This window comes from Rattus rattus, chromosome 2, assembly GCF_011064425.1.
Source record: "Rattus rattus isolate New Zealand chromosome 2, Rrattus_CSIRO_v1, whole genome shotgun sequence".
NCBI classification, from domain to species: domain Eukaryota; kingdom Metazoa; phylum Chordata; class Mammalia; order Rodentia; family Muridae; genus Rattus; species Rattus rattus.
In genome coordinates this window covers 108,475,676-108,496,634 of record NC_046155.1, presented here as the reverse complement: position 1 = coordinate 108,496,634, position 20,959 = coordinate 108,475,676, and the positions used below count along the sequence as shown (strand labels likewise).

At 42.0% G+C, this 20,959-nt stretch overlaps 1 non-coding gene and 1 pseudogene across 1 annotated transcript; both read right to left on the bottom strand.

The window, feature by feature from the left end:
* Positions 1-1,238: 1,238 nt before the first annotated feature.
* LOC116893207 lies at positions 1,239-1,745 on the bottom strand (annotated as a pseudogene).
* An 18,870-nt stretch (positions 1,746-20,615) lies between these two features.
* On the bottom strand, positions 20,616-20,742 carry LOC116894905. The gene has a single exon (XR_004387107.1). It is a non-coding gene; the product is annotated as a small nucleolar RNA SNORA73 family (small nucleolar RNA).
* Between the last annotated feature and the right edge of the window lie 217 nt (positions 20,743-20,959).

The following is a 20,959-nucleotide window of genomic DNA, read 5'->3' as shown; positions in this document are numbered from 1 at the left end:
CCTTGACTCCCCTCCACTTTACTGAGCCAGGTACCCTCGCTGAACCAGAAGCTCTCCTGTTCAGCTGGTCGAGCAGCCAGCTTGCCCTGGAGATCCCTTCTCTCCTCCATTACTGATGTCTGCCTGTTTTTCATGTGTTCTGGGCAGGTGCTTTGTCTACCGAGCCATCTCCTAGTCCACATAGGCTATTTTAAAGAAGTGCAAGAAAAACATTAAAAAGCTGTTAACGAAAACACATGCTTCAGAACTTCTGTGCTCATACTTTCATTTTCCATCTAGAAAAGTTTCACTTAATAAAAGGAAAGGTGAGATCATTGTTTTAGTTTGCATTTTCTCTACTATTATTCATCATGCCATGGTTTGGGCCCTTTCTACTTTAGGTCGCTAGGGAAAATCTACCAGCCTTCCTCTCTCTTTCTTTCTTTCTTTCTTTCTTTCTTTCTTTCTTTCTTTCTTTCTTTCTTTCTTCCTTCCTTCCTTCCTTCCTTCCTTCCTTCCTTTCAAAGAATTTCAGAACTAGTCAGTATAAAGCAGAACTGAAGTTTTACTAAAGATACATGCTTCATATTCTAAAAAGATTTTCTTTTTATTTTATTTATGTGTGTGTGTGTCTATACAAGTTTATGTGCATCATGTATGTACTGGTGCATGCAGAGGTCAGAGGGTGTCAGATACCCTAGAACTGGAGTTACAGGTGGTTCTGAGCTCTCTGATGTGGGTGTTGGGCACCAAACCTGGATGCACTGCAAGAGCAGTAACTGTACTTAACCACTGAGCATTCTCTTCAGCCACCATCCAAGATATGTTAATATAGATTTTTTCCATACAAGGGATAAAATAAGCCTGGTGGTGGTGGCGCATGCCTTTAATCCCAGCGCTCGGGAGGCAGAGACAGATGTATCTCTGCAAGTTCAGGGCCAGCCTAGTCTACAAAGCTGGGACATTTAGGGGTAGTGAAACCCTGTCTCAATAAATAAATGGATGGATGGGTGGATGGATGGGTGGATGGATGGGTGGATGGATGGATGGATGGATGGGTGGATGGATGGGTGGATGGATGGATGGATGGATGGGTGGATGGATGGGTGGATGGATAAGATAAAGAAAGACATATACCAGGGCATGGGTACAGGTTTCTCAACAAAGTATCATTGTTCATAATTTTCTTTTTTTGATATCTTTTTCTTTTCTTTTTTTTCTCACAAATAGGGTTTTTTGTCATTATAAAAACCTGGCTTTTAAACAAATTCTTGCACTGGTGGTCCATATCCACCTTCAACTTTAGCACTTGTCTCATCCTCAGTCGTTTTTCTAGAACTACCACCTTCAGCAAGGCTCAGTGAGTGTCCCAGTTTCCCAGACTTGGGCTTCTTCAGCATCTTTACTTTTCTGACAGAGACATTATAAGAAAGGTTACATGGGCTGACAAACCTTTCCTATGTCTTCCCCAGTGATGTCTGGAATCAATTTGTTAACCACTTCCTTCAAGCCATTTTTCTGCCCTTCTCTGGTCATGATTTACACCAGCTTCTCCTGGATCCTGTCCCATGCACAGGATGTATTGTGTATCTGATTGTTTCTTTTCTTAAAGTGAAACCAACACAGAAAAGATGGAGCAAATAATGATTGGTTGTCTTGACATCCACATGAGCTTTAGTCATGATCTGCCACTTTTTGACTATAGAACATATTTTGTCCACGGTAAGATCCATGCCACAGGAGTTAGTCAGACAGTTTTTGCCAAAGAAAGCCAAGAAAGATATTGTTTTCTTACTAATTTACAAATTATATTAATTAATAATTATAAGATTGGGGCCAGAGAGATGGCTTAGCAGGTAAGGATGCTTATTACCAAATCTGGTGATATGAGTTTAGTGTCTAGAACCCCTGCAGTGAAAGGAAACAACCACCCTTGAAAGTTATACACATACACATACACACACACACACACATGCACACACACACACACACACACACACACACACAAATGCAATACATTTAAAAAGAATATTAACTTTGTCTATTGCATGTTGTATAGTGGGTTAGTCTTATGCTGCTTGTATTCAAATGCTAAATTCTGTACCCCAAGATCTGGTTGCTCCAAGATGAGGAGATCCTCATTTATAGCAGCTTTGTGGTATGAGCTTTGCCATCCAAGTTATGCATGATTGGTTAGTAAAGATGCCTACAGCCTGTAGCTGAGCAGAAAAGAGGTAGGTGGTGTTTCAATTCCCAGGCTTGGAGTCTGAGGCAGAGAGGAAGAAGGAAGAAGGTGCCATTGGGAAGGTAGATGTACATGGCCGTGAGGGTTGGCCAGTTGGAGTAGGAGTAGAACAGGAGGAACAAAGCAAGTGATATCTCAGGGTTATTGACAGAGCAGTAGACAGCATAGAGGGTTGATATTTGCCCAGATCTAGTGCTCTAAGACTTATTATAAATATAAAGGTTTTGTGTCTTATATTTGAAAATTAAGTGACCTAAGGTGGAGGGTAGAAACCTCCAAATAATATTTACTGCAATAATGCTGTACTTTTCTATATCCCTTTGTTTTATTTTATATTGCAGTTTGACACGAAGCTTTTCACTCTTATGTAAGCCAAGCTTCTAGACTTTTTCTTTGTTTTTGTCTTTTGAGTTCTTCCCTTTGACAAGGCCAGCTCCATCCCAAGATCAGCTCTTATTTAATTTACTGGTTGGAGTCTGGAGAAAGGATGTGGGTTGACCCAGAGGAGAGAAGGGGTTGGACTTTCGAGGCAGATTGGATGACCACGCTGTACAGTTAGAAGCAGCAAGGAAGTCCAGAGACTTACATGGGAATTTGATAATGTGGATCCAGGAAAGGCAGACAGGGAGGAGAAAGAAGGAAGATAGGCTTTGGGGTCTTGAGAGTGGGGCCACAGAGTTTTGGTTTGTCTGACTGAGAATATAGACTCATTGCGGCTGTCTCAAAAGAGAATCCGATTTGGGAAATGAACACTGCACAACGATAGGTTTGCTAGGCATTGCACAGATGCAAGGAGCTGAAGGAGTTAGGATGCTGCGGTCCAGCCCAGGTGACGACATAGTCAACTGGCACCGCTGGCTAGAGAAGTGGAATGGAGGAGGCAGAGCCAAGAAATAAATGTTCCTGAAAGTAAAATCAGGAAGTAACTGCAACAAGAACAAATCCAGGCTTTACAACCTTCTATGCTAAGAGGCACACAAAAGAAAGAGGCTACAGAGGTTGTTTAAAGGGATATGAGGCTTCTGTTTCAGTGGCGGCAGCATGGAGATGTGTGAGGACAGACTGACTTAAAGAAAGATGCAACAGGAATGAGGAAACCCAAGCATAGTGTCTGATGCTCTGATTTCAAGACGATGCCCACAGTCTATCCCTGAGTCAAGAGGAGAGCAACTCCCAGGACGGATGGTGGAAACTTGAGATTGAGATGGAACCCCCCCCGGAGGGCCAGGATGCTGCTCCCCCAGTGCAGGACTCTAAGCCAAGGCCACTATTGGAAGGGAGGAAGGCAGCTTTCTTTCTCCTTAGGAATGCTTGAGGATGGACCAATTAATGAAGACAGAGCCTTAAAAGGCATAATTCTGGTAAATGACAACCTCCTTGTCCAAGTTAGTGCTGGGGGTGAGACCTTGTGACTGAAGTTGCCAAAACAAACACAGACACTCAGTTGCATTTGAATTTCATATAAACAATGAAAAAGCTTTGGCTCAGTCAGCAGCAGTGGTATGTGAGTGGAAACTGCTGCCCTGGGCAACTGCTTGTAGTGGCCTAAGGAATTCTATTCAGTGACCTCTAGTCAATTGAAGCCAGATCCATGTTCACATGTGCACTTGTGCACTCGCGCTCTCTCTCTCTCTCTCTCTGATTACTACTACTACTACTACTACTACTACTACTACTACTACTACTACTACTACTATTATTATTATTATTATTAATTGTTTAAGCTTTTTCATGGTAGGATTTCTCTGTGTAGCCCTGGCTGTCCTGGAACTCACTCTGTAGACCAAGCTTGCCTTGAACTCAGAGATCTGTCTGCCCCTGCCTTTGTAGTGCTGAAATTAAAGATGTGTGTCATCACTGCCCAGTGTATTTTATTATTATTATCGTTGTTGCTGCTGTTGTTATTGCTATTATTATTATTATTATTATTATTATTATTATTATTATTACTACTATTATTATTATTGTGTGTGCATGCCTATGTGCCCAAGGAAGTTAGAGCATCAGATCCCTAGAGCAATCATGAAATATCCAATGTGGGTGCTGGGTATCGAACTTCGGTTTCCTGAAAGAACAGTATCAGCTTGTAATCACTGAACCTCTTTCAAGCCCCAGACCAGGGTTCTTCTGTGCCATGGAAAAGAATTTCACGATAGGCCAGTATGATATATAGTTAAAGTTTACAGAGAAGAGATTTTTAAATATCTACTTAAACGTGAAGAGTTTTAGAAAGAGGGAGGAAAGGATAAGACTGACCCAAGGTTGGATGTGGACTTCTCAAAGACAGCCATGACTATCTTAGCATTCCACATACACAGGTTTGGTGGCTTTCAAGTTACTTAGGAAAGAGAAAAGTAACTTTCTTCTCTTTTCCCCATCTTACGACATTGGATTATAAGATGATTTTGGAGGTCAGGGTTTCAATCTGATAAGGTAAGACAAGGTGTTGCGAGAGTGTTGAGACATGGCTTTTCCTGTAATGGGACTTCCTGTGAGACTCCTAGAAAATTATAGGTCTACAGCTGGGGAAAGAGATGACTGATGATTAGGCCTCCATTGCTACTTCAAATTATTATTAAAGTCAGCTCTACATAAAAAGAATATGTCCCTGTATAGGCAAAGTTCACAGCAAATGTTAATTGTGGTGGAGTTCTTTTTATAAATAAACATTATTTATTTGCATGTGTGAACATACACATGTATTCATACACATGTTATACCTGATGTCAGATCCCATGAAGCTGGAGTTACAAGTAGTTGTGAGCTGTCTGATGTGGTTCTGAGAACTGTACTGGGTCTTCTGCAAGGAGCAGTAAATACTCTTACCTGCTGAGTCACCTCTCCACACTAGTGATTCTTGAGGGTACAGACTCTCGTCTCTTCTTGTATCCCTTAAAGTTCTCAGCCTTTCTGTCTTGCCTCATTATACATATAACCCACATCTGTGGTTGGGATGCAATCCCAGTACTCAGGAGGCAGAGACAAAGAGGATCTTTGTTAATTCAAGAAATTCACAATGAATTTCAGGCCAGAAAGGGCCACTAGCAAGTTGTTGTCTCAAAAAAAAAACAAAACAAAACAAATCAAGACAAACAAAAAAGAAACAAAACAAACAACAAACAACCCACAGAGAGAGAGAGAGAGAGAGAGAGAGAGAGAGAGAGAGAGAGAGAGAGAGAGAGAGAGAAACAAAAGATCAAAATGTTCTATGGGACCAAAGAGTTGCTGCTTCTTTGATATATTCAAATATTACTTTGCCCCCTATATGGGAGATTCTCAAAGTCTCTCAAACTATTGTAGTTGTACTAGAGATCGCTGATAGCTGGGATGTGAAAACAGAAGGAAATATCAACTTCCTAAGGAAGAGAAGCTTCCAGTAAAGTAAGAAGAAACATGATTTAAAAGAGTTAGTCAAGGGGTTGGGGGATTTAGCTCAGTGGTAGAGCACTTGCCTAGGAAGCGCAAGGCCCTGGGTTCGGGTCCCCAGCCCGGAAAAAAAGAACCAAAAAAAAAAAAAAAAAAAAAAAAAGTTAGTCAACTTGTTTTGTTTTTCCAGACACGGGAACTCACCGTGTCCTGGTTGGTCAGGCTAGCCTCAAACTCATAGAGATCTGCTGAGATGCTGGGATCTATTCTGAGTGTTACAACACCTGGTCCCAACTGGATATTTTGGGGATATACTGCCAGAAACTTTGAATGAGTCTGAAGGTAACTCCTCTAAGCCAACCATTAAACAAAGATGGTGTGGGTACTACTGTGGGAAGAGCAGGTACTGAGAACAGACTCTCTGGTGGACGTGTCACCTCTCAGGTGCGTGCATGTTCACATCACGAAGTAATTTCCACCAAATTGAAAGCTTCCCTCCTGGAAGGAGGAAGGAGGCCCAGAGGACTCACAAAGCTTAGATGACTCAGGAAGCTCCGAGAGTCAAAAGTCTCATAAGGCTCCTCCCCTGTGGCTATATATTAGTGGCAAGCAATTGCTAGGGAGCACAGACTCTTAGATCAGCTGAGCTGTCTGCAGCAGTGGAGCTTCCTCACCCACCCAGGGGAGGAGCTTTCTACTGATATGGCTGCCTGAGTCACCATGGTCCTGTCAGGAAACCCAGGAAGCTCACGGGGTCACCGACTAGACTTAGTCTCTTTTCAGTGGGTGGATGACACATGACAAGACAGGCCACCTTCCACAGCCTGGAATCTGATGCACCGGTCATCCATGGGCTGGAATTCTAGGCTCTCTAACAATTCAAAGTGAAGAAACAGATACCATCATTTGAGGGGGTGAGGGCAGGTTGGGATTTTAATCTCTTAAATATAATAGGCCTGTATGATAGATTTTGGTAGTTAACACACCATATTAGTTAGAATGTTTTCCATCAAGTGGGTGAAATCCGGCACATTAGTACCCGATCAGACGTAGGTTGTATTGGCAAATATTGTTTCAACACTTTAGACTATTTGGGTCTAGTGTGTGTGGCAGTGTGGGGTGTACCCAAGGCACTGGGATCCAACAGCTTGCTGAGGACTAGACCAACATGGCACAAGCCCCTGGAGGCGTATGTTCTGCCATGTTAATAATATGGTCCAAGGCAACATAGCCTGCCAGATAAGTCAGGGAGACACTGCCCACAGACAGTTGTGTACAACCTTGACTTCAACTCCAGCAAGCAATACTACAGGCATTACTCAGCTACAGAGAGTGAGTCTAAGGTGAACCTTTGGATCATTCGGAATACTACAGGCATTACTCAGCTACAGAGAATGGGTCTAAGGTGAACCTTTGGATCATTCGGAATGTCACCCAGCTCATGAAGGCTCTTAGGGAGCATTCCTACTGGCTGTAGAGATTCAATTATCATTGCTGTCACTATAAGCTGGTCCTCTCAGCAGCATCAATATCACAGCCACCATGAACATCTCCTTACTTCGCCTTATATCTCCTTGGCCACTTACTGAACCTGACCTCAAGTACCAAGAGATGCTTAAGAAGAATAAGGAGGCCCCATAGAATAATGCCATTGTTCCCTACAAAGAACACAATGGTAGGATATGGATCTGATCTCAGTTGGGTATTGGCTGAGTTTTGATGAGAGGCTAGTCATCAGGGGGTACCCAGGTGTCTCAGTTACCACAGATTGCTTAGCACTTCGGGGCACCATAGCACCTTATAGCATTTCTGATTGATCTTGGCAGATTCTCCAAGTCTATGGAAGGCTATTTTATTTCGTCTAGATCCTTTTATGAGAGAACAAAAAATTGCCTTCTTACAAGATGTCTTATGAATGATGACAGCCAAACAACATACCTGATGCTACATCCAACTGCCTACAGGTGTGGCAGACAGAGCCCATGCTGCTCTGTGAATTGGTACTGCCCATTCCTTGTGGGTTTGTTTCCATTTTTACAGGGATTAAGAACTTCACTTTTCACCAAACACCATTTTCCCTCACCAGACTAATTCATCTTTCTCTTGAGATTACAAAATGAACTAAATTGAGGATTCAGGGTTGGGGGAGGAAAATAAAATGGGGAAGAAGAAAAGAAGGCATTTCTGTGTGAATGACTTTGCTTAGCTTCAAGAAGCATCCACAGTTCAAAGGAGGTAGCAATCAATGGAAGACCACACATTAATTAAATAACAGGGAGTTGGGGCAAGCCTTGAGCCACTCCAAAGTTCTCTCTGGATACCCCAGAGCACTGTGTGTGGCTCTCATGAAACAAGCCAATTATAAGCTTGAGACGAGGAAGACTCTTGGTATCTTCTGGACAAAACGCCGAACAGGACTGTTTTCTCCAGCTCTCCTTCCTTCAAATTTCTAAATTCTATATTAGAAGGAGTTTTTCTGTTAAAAATGTACGAGTTTGGGGATCAAGGTGGAAGGCATTCCTGCTGGTGGACCTTGGACTGTTGTGGAAAGCTTCCTCCTGCTGGCTTCCCTTCCAGCTGCAGGGCAGCAGCCTGGTGTCGGACACATTTGGTGTGGAGGTGTTGGGACTTCAGCAGCCTACCTGGAAGCCTGGCCCTCACCTTAGAGCACCCTTTCCAGTGTAGGGCTATTACGGGGCCAGGGACTAAAGGACCCACTACTGTTTTTTTAAAGCATTGCAACAATTTATAAAGGGTAGTAATTCACACTGTATCTTAAAGTCTTGGGAATTATTATTTTCAGATGGGGAAACCATGACTCAAACATGATAAATCACTAGTTCAAGTTTACATTGCCTAAAAGTGTTCAGATCAGGACTTGGGGCTTATGTTTTTCTAATCCTAATTATTCCTTCTCTGCTTCAATACTATTTGCCTTTTAAACAGTTTGTTGTAAATATACCAAAAAAATCTGCTTTGGGAATCATTTGGGACCCCTTAGACATAAGACACTATTGTCAAGAGGTATGACCTCTAAGTCTTGCCATCTTTTTCTGGTCATGAAGTCTATTTACTGAACATATACATCATTGTGATAAGTAATTTGTACTAACCATCCGATCACTACTATAATCATATGTTCATGAGTATGTGTCAATACATAGTTGTGTGTGTGTGTATGTGTGTGCATGTTTGCATGTGTGACTTGCTCAGTCTCGTTATCTATTAGATTAGAGTGTTAGCATTCCGAAGGCTGGAGAGTTAGTTCTATAAGAACACTGGCTGTTCTTATAGAGGAGTGAGTTTGGATTCCTAGAATGCACAAGATAGCTCACACGTGTCTGTAAATCTAGTTCTAAAAGATCTGGAGCCCTCTTCTCGCTTTTTCAGTCACCAAGCATATACATGGTGAACAGACATCTATGCAGGCAAAACACCCATACACATGATATATAAATATATTCCAACTTAACTCCTAAACCTTCCGTTTCCTCTTTGCATATGACTTGCCTTTGTTACAGGATTCACAAAATGACAGTATGTTTTCACTTAAAACAAATTTATTAATTACTGGCAGACAACTATTAGATTCCATTATAGCATATTTCAGGTAAAACTTGGTCTTTGTTGTCTCTTGTTCTCCTTTCTCCCCATTCCCTTATTAAAACAACAATATTATGACTCTAACAACTCCAACATTTGGGATTTGTTTCACTGTTGACCAAAAACAATCATTTACAAAATAACTTTTTTCTTAAAGGTACCTATTTTTTATTATTATATGTATAAGTGTTTTGGGTGCATGTATATTTGTGTACCATTTGCCTGCCTGGTGCACTCAGAGGACAGAAGAGGATGTTGAATCCCTTGGAACTAGAGTTACGGATGGCTGTTAGCTGGTATGTGGGTGTTAGGACTCAGACCCAGGTCCTCTGGAAGAACAGTCAGTGCTCTTTACTGCTGGGCCATCTCTTCGGCCCTTTAAAATTAACTCCTAAATTCATCTACTTCTGCTTAAGGTCAAAACATGACTGTTTAAAGAAATTTCTAAAGCTTAGTTATGAATCCTTTCAGGCTTTCAATGTGTTCTCTTCTACAGCAACCGTGAGACTGCTCATCCAAGATAGAGTTTGTGGCTACTTTTCATAAGCAGTCTACCCCCATTCGCAATTAGATACACATGACCTGGTTTTTTTTACTTTGAAATTTTCAGGGGTGACGACTCAAGCAGAGCTCAGAGGTGTTTTGTTCTGTTTTGTTGTCTTCTCGCCTCCCAGTGAGGCAGGCCCTGAGATGACTTTCACGAAGCTTTCAGATGAAGCAGTAAGTAGCAAGGAAGACAGGGAGACTGGGCAAGCATGGGAGCGGCCACTGCTCCTGACTGGGAAGATCCAGAACAGGATCTCTGTATGTCCGTTCTCTCTACTCATGGTTACCAATGCCTACTGAGGATATTCAATGACTACTGAGCAGTGTGGGGGCTCTGGCCATGCTCTTCAAACAGATAGACAGACAGTAAGTCATTCTTACTCCCTCTTCCCACACACAGTGCCTGCAGGGCATAAGGAATCAGTACCCTGATCAGCAAATAGGAGACTACTAATTCTTTTAAGCTCAAGTATCTCCGTCTTTTAATATTTGCCTAGCATTATACTAAATAACCTTACCCTTGTCATCTATGACTGATTTCCTTGTCTATGACATGATAGCAATAATAGCAGCTACTTTGTGATGTTGGTGTTCAGGAAATCTCCACTCAGACCACATATACACCATCCCAGTTAAGCAAGAATGGTTTATCGAATGCACACCATAATACTGGACATTCAGGCCCACAAGAAGGCAAAACCTAACTGTGGCACTAGTCTACTTCAGTGTAGACTTTTATAGGAAAAGCCAGGTTCAAAAGTTTAAAAGGCAAGGAGGGGAGCAGTTGGCTTACTATGCAAAGCATATCAGTAAACCTTGAAGCTGATTGGTCCTGAGTAAGGTAAAGGGGCTAGTGGATGGGTGGTGAACAGGGGAATTTCAGAACACTGAGATAACAGAGCATGGGTATTGTAATCATAACCTTTTGGCTTATTAGTAGCATGTTCTTCAGTGTCAGCCATAAAAACCACAGTGAGCTCATGCATAGGTGCAGGAAGGGCTGCCCCGTGGTCAGCTCTGACTCCAGCCATTTTAGACATAACACTCCATATCAACCTTTATTTGATGGGTCCTATGTAAAGTTTTGTGGACTTTCTTAAGAGTAGCAAACCTCATATAGATCATTCAGAACATACAGAACAAAACAGGATTATGTAGTCAGCATGTCCTTGAGTCAAGTCACTTCTCTGTGTCAATGACTGGCAGGCATGTTACAGCAACAATATGGAAAAGCTGGTAGGCATGGAACAAAAAGGCTACAGCTATTTGGTGGGGCGGGTGGTGGTGTCAGACCATAACAGTAAGAATATAAAAAAGAATACAGGTGAGCATGCTATAGTACAGACTGATTGGCAAATTGCCCAAGCCCACAAGGAAAATAAGGGACAGTTTGAACTTTAATCTTAGTTGGTCTGGATTAAATCTGTGTGTTCCACTACAGACCCATGGTGCCTTCATAATGAACATATACAAATGTTTTGATAAGTAGTTTGACAGTGGGATTACAAACTGGTACAACCACTCTGGAAATCAGTCAGGTGGTTCCTCAGAAAATTGGACATAGTACTACTTGAGGACCCAGCTATATCACTCCTAGCATATACCCAAAAGATACTCCAACATATAACAAGAACAAATACTCCACTATGTTCATAGCAGCCTTATTTATAATAGCCAGAAGCTAGAAAGATCTCAGATGTCCTTCAACAGAGGAATGGATACAGAGAATATGTGTACATTTACACAATGGAATACTACTCAGCTATTAAAAATGACTTCGTAAAATTCTTATGCAAATGGATGGAACTAGAAAATATCATCCTGAATGAGGTAACCCAATCACAAAAGAACACACATGGTATGCACTCACTGATAAGTGGATATTAGCCCCAAAGCTCTGATTACCGAAGATACAATTCACAGACCACATGAAGCTCAAGAAGAAGGACAACCAAAGTGTGGATGTTTCAGTCCTTCTTAGAAGGGGAAGCAAAAATATTCATAGGAGGAAATATGGAGACAAAGTGTAGAGCAGAGACTGAAGGAAAAGCCATCCAGTGACTGCCCCACCTGGGGATCCAGTCCATATACAGCCACTAAACCCAGACAATATTGTTTATGCCAAGAAGTGCATGCTGACAGGAGCCTGATATAGCTGTCTTCTGAGAAGCTCTGCTAGAGCTTGACAAATACAGAGGTGGATGCTTGCAGCCAACCATTAAACTGAAAATGGGGTCCCCAATGGAGGAGTGAAAGAACGAACTGAAGGAGCTGAAGGGGTTTGCAACCCCATAAGAAGAACAACAATATCAACCAAACAGACCCCACACTGAGCTCCCAAGGACTAAACCACCATCCCAAGAGTACACAGGATCGGACTTATGGCTCCAGTCGCATATGTAGCAGAGGATGGCCTTGTTGGGCATCAATAGAAAGAGAGGCCCTTCGTCCTGTCAAGGTTCTATGCCCCACTGTAGAGGAATGTCAGGGCAGGGAGTGGGAGGGAGTTGGTGGGTGGGTGGTCATTCTCATAGAAGCAGGGGGAGATAGCAGGTTTCTGGAGGGAAAATTGATAAAGGGGATAACATTTGAAATGTAAATACAAAATATCCAATAAAAGAAAAAAAAAGAAAGAAAAAAAGTAGTTTGATAGCTGTTCCTTTAAAAAAAAAAACATTTATGTAGCCAGGCATGGTAGTGCAAGCCTTTAATCTCAGCACTTTGGAGGTTGAGGCAGGAAAATGTCAAAGTTTGAGACCAGCCTAGTGTACATAGCAAGTTTCAGGATAGCCAGAACCACATTGAGAGACCCTATCTGCAAACCCCAGAGCAAGAAAAACTAAAACCAAGCCAGGCAGGTGGATCTCTGTGAGTTCAAGGCCAGCTGGTCTACAAAGTGAGTTGAAGGCAAATAAAGGGCTTGTTACACAGAGAAATCCTGTCTCAAAAAACCAAAACCAAACAAACAAAAAGCAACCAACACCAAAATCAACCAACCAACCAAACACAAATGTAGCTTTTTCCACATACACACATAAGGATCATGCAGAAACTGATTTTCTTCTACCATGTGGGCTCCCAGAATTTAACTCAGGTCATCAGGATTGGTAGTGAGCCACCTTACCCATGGAGCCAGTTCTCTGGGCCTGCATTTTTGTCTTAAGACCATTTTGCAATACTATTAAGTAAACCCTTTCAAACATTAAAGCTTGACATTTTCTCTACTAAGCAACAGTGGAATTTGATCTAACAGAAAATTGAACTGTTCCTTTGAGGCTTAAATTTCAATCCATTTTCACTGCATATTCCCTTTTGGTTTTCAATCATTTTTGCTTTTTACTTCTATGGTTAAAAATAGACATTGGTCACCTTTGGGAGCAACATTGATGAAGGAAAAAAATTATGAAAGACAACCTTTGGCAGTGTGAATCTCAGTAATGTAGAGACTGGAGAGGGAAAGAATACCCACTAAATACCTCTGTGACAGTGTGGACAAGGTTCCCAGAGCACCTACTGTGCTCCCAAAGCACTTGCTGTGTTACCAGAACTCTACTGCTACGACTGTTGTTTATCAGATTTTCTCCACAGCATTGCAAAATGAGGACACAGAGCCTTAAACAAGTTAAGTAATTTCCACAGGGTCACATGACCAGCAGTGTTGGCACAGCCTAGTTCCACGTTCAAGTTTGTGTGTTTTCAGCTGTTGCTTCCATAACATCTTTCCACTTTCCTTAAGTATTGCTGGGGAACCACGGTTTAAAATCCCAGTCGGTAGAGCTATCTTTTTCCTTGTTTTCACGAGGCTGGCTCATGCATTTGGAGAGGCTGAGAAAGTATGAAGACTCCAGTAAGTTCCTGTCGTCTTCCCTTTCTACTTCCTTCCCTCTTTTCTTTTTGAGGCAGTATTGTATTCCCAGCCCGCAGCAAGCTCACTATGTACTGAGGGTGACCTCGAGCTTTTGATCCTCCTGCCTCCACTTCCACAATGCCTTGATCACTGGCTTCTCCCACCCTGCCTGGTTTGTAATGCAGTTCAGGCGTGGAAGCTAGCTTGTGCTCGTGCATGTTAGTTAGGCAAGCACTTTGCCAACTGAGCTGTGTTTTGATCCTTGGTTAACTTTCTTCTTCTTCTTGAGACAAGGTTTTATTGTGTAGCTCTGGGTTCCTGGAGATTGCTGTGTAGACCAGCCTAGCCTTTGACTAGGATGTAGGGTGCCTCGCCATGGATGTCTTCTTTATACATTCGGAGCAGAGCCACCTGCTGCGATGCACAACTGTGATCCTAACTCTTAGAGGCAGAGACAGCAGGAGCCTGAGGTTAAGGCTAGCCTGGTCTACATGGTGAGTTCCAGGTCAGCCTGTCCAAAATGCTGAGAAACTAAATATTGCTTTAAAGGCTATTTTTGGAACTGTCTCATAAGCTTCAAAAAAGAAAAAAAAAGTCTTTTAAAGTGCGGAGAGTAACTGTGGAGCACCCAGTCCTAACTGCACATCTGTATCACACCCCTTTCCTCCAAGGCTCAGGAAATATCACAGAAGAGGGGACAGAAAGACAGTAAGGAGTCACAAGTCAGAGAGCACTGCTTTAAAATAGTGCTTCTGGGTAGACACAGTCAGACGCTCAGGGTCCCGCAGCGGCTGAAGCTGCCTACATACAACTGCACAAGATCAAGCCAGTCAATCCCAGCCAGAGTGGGAGGGGCCTCCCGAGATCCCACGCGCAACTGAGGAGATTTACCGGTGCCTGCTGAGGGAAAAGAGTCAGCTTTGCTCAGTAGTGTGGCCCATGGACATGGCTCATGGTCCTGTGGATGCTCCACACCTATGGACATACAGGCAGCACCGATTATGCTCAGTGAGATTTTTAAAAAAGAAGTAAAAGACACAAAACGCCAGGAAGATGGGAAAGAGGACGGTTCAGGAGGAGATGAGGGTAAAGTGAGAGAAGATCTGATCTGAACACATGGTGGTCGCATATGAAATTACCAAGAATATATAATTTACAAAATGGCATTAAAGCTAGCTGTGCTGGGAAGTGGAGGCACGAAGAACAGGAATTCAAAGTCATCCTCAATTACATGAGCCGGAAGCCAGCTTCATTCTCGGGAGAAAAATAAAAGCCAAACAAAGAGTGTCTTTCAGGAGTTGCTGGCTGCTCTAGAGAATACTAAATACCAGTTTTCTAGAGTGCTGGACGCTTTGCTGTGAGTACAATGTTTGCACATCTCACGGGACTACTGGGGACACGCACTTTGCTAACATGTAATGGGAATCCTCCAGGAGCGACACAGCTGAGTGGCTAGGCCAAACAGCTTCCGCTCTAAGCAGTCCAAACAGAGTGAGAAAGAGAGGTGTATGTAAAATGTTTCACAGGATGAGCATGTGATCAGTCCCACGCTCACCTGTGCTAGCTGCACCAGGAGGCAGGAGTTTGTAGAATACTTAGGTTTATTTGTTCTCTCTGCACTGTAAGGCCTGAGGACATCAGAAAATGAAGTTAATTCTACGGATATCATCACCACACTGATTGTTGCTTCTGAAATTGCTTGGCATGTTTTCTCTCATATGAGGATCCCAGCTCCCAATTTTTATGTACTGTTTATGTGGCAGTGAACTGTGAGCAGAGGTCAAGAAATTAGAAAGAACTTTGAGAGAAGGAGAAGATGCCTTAGTGGTAGAGGGCTGGGAGCATAATAGACTGCACGTAATAAGTGGGAATACAAGGAATGGTGGCTATAAGTAGAGACAGGGAATTGAGAGGGCTGTGCAGGGAAATGGGAAGAGGAACAGGTTGTGGAAGAATTGGTTGAAACTAAGTACATATGAAAATTCCATAAGAAACCTGTTAGATTATGCTAATTAAAAATTAAATTTAAAAAATTACTTGGCATGATGAAATTAGATGGTCTGCATCTTAGAGAAAAGGTGGCAGTTGTAGCATTTACATCTCAAATATACAATTCCTCAAAGAAAGTAGTCTAGGTGTCAGGCAGCACTCTAGTTCTTCTGTAGCCTGCTGTCCTTTACAGGGCACTCAATGACTGCTCTTCCTGCCTAGCCTGAAGTGTGACGTCATTAACCAGTTGTCCACTGCCTTAGTGCTCTATCACCCGTCTTCATATTTACATTTTCCCTTCTATACAGAAGAAAAAAGGAAGGAAGGAAGGAAGGAAGGATTGATTTCATCATGTCAAGTAATTTTTTAAAATAGTTATACTCATTTACTTATTTGGGGAAGGAGACAACACATGTTTGTCATGGCCTGCAAGTGGAGGTCAAGAGACAACTTAACCTTGATGGAATGAGTTCTCTCCTTCCACCCTGTGGGGATCAAACTAAGGTTGTCGGGCTGGGCAGCAGGTACTTTTACCGATTAAACATTTCACTGGACACAGGGACAATTTACTAACGTGCAGTGGTTCTCAACCTTCCTAATACTGCAACCCTTGAATACAGTTCCTCAAGTCGTAGTGACCCCAGCAATAAAATAATTGCATCACTACTCCATAACTACAGTTTTGCTGCTGTTATGAACCATAGTGTAAATATCTGTGTTTTCCAATGCTCTTAAGTGAAGTGACCCCTGTGAAAGGTCTGGTTGAGATCTCAAAGGTGCCTCAACCCACAGGCTAAAAACTACTGACTTAGATTCTTTAATGACTATCAAACATGATATTTTTTTAAGGAAAAAAAACTTTCCCTGAGGATTTACCATGTGTCAATCATTGTGGCTGATAAAAAGATGTATAGTTGCTGCTTTCAAGAAGTTTTCTGGGGCTGGAGAGATGGCTCAACATGTAAGAGCACTGACTGCTCTTCCTTGAGGTTCTGAGTTCAAGTCCCAGCAACGACACGATGACTTACAACTACCTATAATGGGATCTTGTGTCCTCTTCTGCTCTTTCTAAAGATAGCTACAGTGTACTCATAATATAAAATAAATAATTTTTTAAACAAGTTTTCTAAGGGGCTGGAGAGATGGCTCAGCAGTTAAGAACACTTGCTGCTCTTGCAGAGAACCTAGGTTCAGGTCCTAGCACCTACATGGTGGCTCTAGTTCTGGGGAACCTAGTGCCTTCTTCTGACTTCTATTCACACCAGGCACAACATGGTACACATACATATATGCAGGCAAACCAGTTGTGTAAAATAAACATAAAGATTTAAGCAAGTGAGCAAGCTGGGCATAGTGATATATCCCTTTAATCCCAGTCCTCAGGAGGCAAAGGCAGACATATGCTGTCCAGGCTAGCCTGGTCTAGATGGCAAATTCCATTCAGGGGTAGACATGAGACTCTTCCTTAACATTTAAGAGGCAGGCAGAAAGATTTCTGCAAGTTTGAGGCTAGCCTGGTTTACAAAGTGAGTCCTGGACAGTCAGAGCTGTTGCACAGAGAAACCCTGTCTCAAAACAAAAAAAAACAAAAAACCCAACAACAACAAATCCTAATTTTATTACTAACATTTTACTTTTGTTAGAAACTATGCTATCATGCAGGACTGTTTTGAGATGCCAGACTAAAATATCATTACGGAGATCTGCTGGATTTTGCTTAATCATTGTTTTGTTACTTTGAAAAATAATACATGTGGGGCATAGTTCAAGGTTAGCCAGAGCTAACTTGATAATGACCTATAGTGACAATTCTGGAATTTTGGTTTCTTTAAAAAACATAGAAATGTTATAAGAAAGTGTCTTTGTTTTAATCCCATGTGTAGGGATATGGATCTGCTTCAGACTGTCCTCAGCAGCTGATGACAATTTGCCTTAAGCACTGAGACGTGGTTTTGCCAGCTGCAGGTAGTTTCTGTGATTGTGTGATATTTGGAATTCTGGGAACATTTTAGAGAGCATATAAATGCTAAGAGCCCCAATAGGCAGGGTTGGTGATTGTTCAGGGGGGTTGTGTGTGGTTTGTTAGTAGTTGTGCTCAAAGAAGATATAAGAAGAAATTAGATTCAGGGATCTCTCCCTCTCCTCTCCTCTCCTCTCCCTCCTCCCTCTCCTCTCCCTCTCCCTCTCCTCTCCCTCTCCCTCTCCTCTCCCTCTCCCTCTCCCTCTCCCTCTCCCTCCCTCTCCCTCTCCCTCTCCCTCTCCTCCCTCCCTCTCCCTCTCCTCCCTCCCCTCCCCTCCCTCCCTCTCCTCTCCCTCCTCCCTCTCCCTTCCCTCCCTCCCCTCCCCCTCTCCCTCCCCCTCCCCTCCCCTGTCCCTGTCCCTCTCCCCTCTGTTCTTTCCTTCCCTCCCTTTCTCCTATCTAATGATGGGGTTGAAACTGGGGAGTGGGGATAAAGTATGGGAAGAAGAAAAACTCACAAAATAGCAAAGACAAGCTACAAGCAAAGAAGAAATAAATTAGATTTAGAGATCACACAAACACACATCCTTCTTTCTCTCCTATCTAGTGATAGGGCGAAACCTGGGGGGAATAAAGGGTGGGGAAAGAGATCTCACAAAGTAACAGACTGGATACAATAACCCAATAAATGCCAAATTAAAGAAAAGAAAGCTATCTTAAGCAGGCAGGGAATTTGGTCTCTGATATTATTAAACATCTACTAAGAAGGGTTTTATGTTATGTATACATTTACATATATATGAATGTTGAATAAAAGAACATATATAAATATATACACAATGAACTTAATTTCATAGCAATCTTAATAGGAAACCACTATAATCCATTTTAATATAAAAAACCTAATTAAGAAGGTGACAAAATAAGAAAAGATTGGATTTCTCAGAAGCATTTATCCCAGAATTCAAAGTCTGACCTAGTAAAGGCAAAATGAATGTTCTTTACCTTCGTTTAAAGCATCTGAGCTTAATGAAAACATTTAGGGAGGGAAAAAAACCTATCTTGCATCACACAGGGAAGCAAATTGCCCATAGCACATGCAACGCACCAGGGACCCCTCCCTGTGCTATCTTGCATCCTCAGTTTAGTTTGAATCTGATCACTCTCTGGAGGACCCATTATAACTCACACCTGTCTCCATTAGTAACTGACTAGAGTCACACTCTTTATGGACACAAACCAAGCCCCACACTCTCTTTCTTCCTGCCATTAGCCTGCAGCTCATTTGTGGAAACACATAGAATTGCATTAACACTTTGAACACTGTAAAAAATAGACGAATTCAAATGCTACTCCAAAATGCCTCTCTGAGAATACAGCCTCTTCATTAAATATAGTGCCTGTTAAATAGGATGGGGACTGTGAGTACAGGCTTCACATGACTCTCAAAGAGTACTGGGCTGTTGGAAAAAAAAACAGCCTGATGGGGTTGGGGATTTAGCTCAGTGGTAGAGCGCTTGCCTAGGAAGCGCAAGGCCCTGGGTTCGGTCCCCAGCTCTGGGGGGAAAAAACAAAAAACAAAAAAAACAAACAAACAAACAAACAAAAACCAGCCTGATTTGGGACTGATGTTACAGTTGCATGTGTGACTCTGTCTCATTGTTTGTCTTAAGAAAATCATGTTTGTTTCTGTTTTACTATTAATACTCAACTTGACAGCTTCTTTCCATATGTGTTGTTATTTTGATCCTTAGTCTTTTCTGTGAATAAATAAATACCTTCATTGTAACATTTTAATTTTTGCTGAACCCAGCAAGGTAATTGGTTACATGGCCACTTATTATTTTGTTCCCAAAGCTAATTAGACACTTGATACATATAGTCCCTAAAGAAGACAGTTTGAAAAAAAACACTAGGACCAAGTGCAAATATTAGCAAGAACGGCTAACTATAAATAAACAAGCCCTTATTCCCTAGGTATTGGCTTATAAAGTAAAGGTACAGAAATGACATAATAACTCTTTTGAAAAATAAATTTGGCATGGAGCTAACAACCATAAATTGAATACTTGGATCAGGAATTAAAGGCTGGCCTTTGCTACACAGCAAGTTTGAGGCCAGCCTGTGCTACAAGGTGACCCGGTCAAAACACTCACACACACACACACACACACACACACACACACACACACACACACACTACCACCACCATCATCATCATACACATACAATAAAAAATTCAACCTTAGAAAAAAGTGACTGTTGTATATAAATCAGATTTATTCTGGAGAAAAGTTTAATTTGAAGCCATGCCTTATAGTGTGCCAAAAATAAGTTCCATGCTTGCTTATTTTTGTTTTTAAGGCTAAGCAAAAGAATTGGATTAGATATGGGGTGAACACCTGCAATGCCAGCACTCGGGTGGAGATGAGGATCAGATCATCAGTTGCAGGTCGAAGTGGGTGACATAGTGTGATCTTGTCTAGATAAACAAGGACTGGATATCAAGTCCTTCAGCAGAATACTTGTCTAGCACAGGTAAAATTTGGGTGTGATCTCTGGTGCACAACTTTAATTCCAGTGCAAATGAGGTAGAGGCAGGTGGAGTGCTGTGAGTTCCAGAAGAGCCTGTTTCTACGGAGTTCCAGGACTACCCAAAGAAATCCTGTCTTTAAAAACTGAACAGAAAAGAAAAAAGAAATGAATATAAAACTCATTTGTATTTCTACACACAACGACAGAAATAAAGATACTACCTGGTGTGGTGATACACACCTTTACTCTCAGCACTCAGGAGGCAGCGTTAGTCAGAGCTCTATCAGATCAGGTCTACATGTCAGTTCCAGGACTGTGAGGCAGGCACTACATAGTGAGAACCTGTCTCGAAGGAAGGAAGAAAGGGAGGGAGGGAGGGAGGAAGAGAGGTAAATAGAGAGAAAGGGAGGGAGATAGAAAGAATAGCATCAAAAGTTCAAACACAAACTTTTTCTTTGAAAGAAATTTTAAAAAATCAAATAAAGGAAAGGTCTATACCATATTGCTAGGGAGAAGACAAAATTATCTTTTTTTTTCTTACATAGGACTGTTTCCTGCATGGTTTTCCTCCTCAGTCATTGTCCACAGGACTCTGAGAAGTTGTAGGAATATGCAGGTAGACAAAATTATCTTAAAGTTGTCAGTTCACCCAAACTTATCTACAGGCTCAGTGCAATTCAAATCCAAAACAGAAATTTTCATTTTGTTTGAGGTTTTAATACACTGATTTGAAAACTTAGTGAGACAGAGAGAAGACTAAGAGTAGTAAAGACACTTGAGAAAGCAGGAAGTGGGCTGGTCTACCAGATATTGTGATTTATTATAAAGCACGCTGATTAAATCAGTCTGGTCATAGTGCAAGAACAGAAAGTTGAGCAATGGACCAGAA